The sequence below is a fragment of the Megalops cyprinoides genome, chromosome 15, assembly GCF_013368585.1.
Source record: "Megalops cyprinoides isolate fMegCyp1 chromosome 15, fMegCyp1.pri, whole genome shotgun sequence".
NCBI lineage: Eukaryota > Metazoa > Chordata > Actinopteri > Elopiformes > Megalopidae > Megalops > Megalops cyprinoides.
The window spans coordinates 30203964-30207552 of NC_050597.1; positions in this window are offsets into that span (position 1 = coordinate 30203964).

Here is a 3589-nt window from a genome sequence, read left to right on the forward strand (position 1 = left end):
CAGAAAATGTATTGGGACCTCCCAATTTCAGAGACTAACAGCTTGTTGCTTCTCCTCGAAACGCCAGCGATAGTTGGAGTGATGTATGATTTACCCAATCAGAATAGCAAGTAGGAGGACCAACTTGTTATTTGCGGACAACTATTGGCCTATTAGTTGTCCATATAACCATGCATGCGCAAGCCAGGAGCAATTGATCAATGAGAAAACTACACAGAGTTTTTTCCTCCTGTAGATGAAAAAGTTCAGAGTTTGGAAGAGGGAGTTTTGAGTACTGTAGCTTTATTTCAAGCCCACTTTTGATAGAAAGTATGTTTAGCCATACGTTAGGGGTGGCTCTAAAACATCCAGCAGAAAGCAGCCATTCAGAGGGGCCTGTGTCGCAACAATTACTGATGAGGTTTATGGGAAAGTTTATTTCTTACAGGTAAAAATTAACGGTTCTACTCCACGCTCACCTGAAATGATCACGAACTCCTTCAAGATGCTAAAACGTTTTAAGAGAATTAGCGTGGTGACGTAAACTATGCTCTGCGTGTGCATGGTGTCCCTATGTTGCCGTCGACAACGTTCGATCAGGTATAATGTTTTTGTTTCACATTCAAAAAGATTTGTCCTTCCACCTATCCAAATATGATTCTTTCAAAGAGTGGTGTATTGAAGTAGGCGAAAGTTCAGCTGGGGATCGTTTGGAACTGTACATGCAGTAATTAGGGCCCTATATTTTCCGCGACTTAGTTTTGAAACCTGTAGTTCAGTCCTCCCTCATCAAGGCGTTGAGACAGCCATCGGGAGGCCAAATTGTAAATAACCATTAAACAACCATAACTTAATGATCTCAGCGAGTGGTGTAATTACTACTCATTGCGGACACGCATGTTCAGTAAAGATGTATATCTATTGATACCGATTCTTCCCAACAGTATTTCATTTGATCTGTTGATAGTGCAGTCAGTGTATTAATTTGCTTACTACTAAATAGTGAAATAGTTGGAATTGTAAAAGTAAACTGTATTGTTAAAAAAGTTAGTTTTCTTCGTCCATCAGGAGACTTTCCTGTAATCCCATGTTTCCTCTGACCAATGTTTCAACGATGCGTTGTTATGTAAAGGCACGACATACAAAAGAAATCCGTTGTTTGCAAGGCGCACACAAACTCAGAAACGTCGTTTAAAAAGAGGTCTGGTACAGGGACACACGGGATTACATCTAGCCTCCACTGACCTGTTCCTGTGATTGATTACGGCATATTAACAGCCAAGTGCCTTTGTGATGAATCTTTGTTACTTATAGTGACATCTGGTGGATTTTACACAAATTACAGATTTAAAAGCCGTGATTGCAGACACATTTTATTACTGGTATTTAGGAGACGCTTTATCCAGAACCACTGACATAGGTTAGTTTTTTTGTTGCAATGTTACCTATTTTTACAGAGATGAATATTTATTGGGGCAATTGTGTGTTAAATACCTTGTTTAAGAGTGCAGCTGTTGTGCCACAGGAGGGAATCAAACCAACAACCTTTTGGCTATAAATCCTGCTCCTTAACCACTATGCCACACTGCCCCCTTTCCCCCTGTCCTCTATCCACTACACTGTCCACTGTTAAGACAGTTAATACTTCATTAGTAACGTTTTGCTGGATATTGGCTCACTAAACACAAATCTGTAATTACATTAAATATGAAACCAAACCAAGGATGAAACTCCCACAATTCTGCAATAGGGAATAAAATTATTCTCATTGACCAGAATTAATAGAGGTTGCTGACAATGGCTGTGATTTGTTTTGTTGTCTGTTGTTTTGTTATTGATGACTGGAATATGTTTAACATCTTAGTAGGCGTGGGCAAATCTGAACTTTTTTTTCCAAAATCTCTTATAAGATGAGTGGATTCTATGGCTATTTTAGCTGCTGAACACGAATCCACCAAGTTCTTGGACCTAAAATATATTCTTGAACTGGTTCAGTGGACTTTTTCAAAATGGCAGCAAAAAGTTTTTTCGGGAAATTTCTTTTTTCTTGGTTTATCTCATGGCTCAGCTGATCAGACATTTGGAAACATCTGCTTTGAATTGGATAAACATCTAAGTTTAGAACAGAAACTCCAGCAGGGCCCCAGTTCTTTATGCAGACTGATACACATACATTTACTTTTATGGCCTTTTTAGTGTTTTTTGTGATTCCACCAATCTGAGTACCTCTTGTTTTGTGCACTTTGAAGCAAGTTTTTCAACAAATTAACTACAAATACTGGAATTATCAATTGAAATTGTTACAAAGCACTGAACATGCAGCATAGTGCATTTTCAGAGGGAATTAAAAACCCTGAAAACCCAGGCCAATTTGGGGAAAAAATGGAAGATTATTCCCTGACTCCAGGAAAAGGCAGTCAAGAGACTGACAGTTTGATTTTTTTACTGGTTATAATGAATTGATATTTATTATAAACAGAAAATATAAATATTCCCCAGGCAGGCCTTGGAGTAGTGTTGGATACAAGTGACGGCATCACCTGTGCACTGCCCATGATCAAGGACTTCGCTGTCCTACACTCCATCGAGGGTGATGACATCACCGGGCACTGCGTGTCCAGCTACATGCTGATCTACACACGAGGAGGGGGAGAGCTTCCACACCTCCGAGTTCAAGATCATCAAGGAAACCAAAGTGGTAGTGTGGGGGCCCTGAGTCTATAGCTTTTACAGAGTGTTCCATAAAAAAGTTCTCTTCCCCTCTAAATAATTCTCAGATTACCTATATTCCCTTCTCCTTACACCAGAGGGCAATCTTCCCATTCCCCAGAAAGATGAGGCCCTAGACAGTGGCAGTATAGCATAGTGGTAAGAAGCAGAACTTACAGTAACCCAAAGGCTGCCGGTTCACTCTCCCACTGGGACACTGCCATTGTACCCTTGGGCAAGGTACCTAACCCAGAATTCCCTCAGTAAATATCCAGCTGTATAAATGGATAGCATGTAAAAATTGTAACCTATGTAATTTGCTCTGGACAAGAGCATCTGCTACATGCCAATAATGTAATGTAATGTAAAGTGCAGTGCACACTACTACAGGACAATAATATGAAGGTACCAATGACAATTAAGTAATTGAAGATGTTTGGATGTGTTTTTGTTATTTAGTCAATTATATCAATGTAATATTTACCTGCAAATAATTAACATTAGCTGCAGTCTTGTTGAGAGGGTGAAGTCACACTGTAAATAATATGGGCAGGAGGATGGATAAATTATTATTATGTGTAAAAAGTGATATAACAACATTCATAATGGTACATTTAAAATAACGGTAATTTCAGAATGTCATGAAGAATAGTAAGCATTATCATTCTGTGCTGGCAGAGATTAATTCTCTCTCGCAGATGGCATTATTGTTTTTTGTGTTCATTTCTTGTGTCTTGCAATAGCCAATAGGAATGACTTAGGTTAACCAGGAAACAGGAATTAAGTCTCACATGTTCAGTTATAGCCAACAGGGACAGAGGTCACATTTGTTATGGTTGAGTCTGCATCCATCCTTCTTTGTTGTTTTATGGAAAGCATTGCCTGTGAGTATTTTCAATCA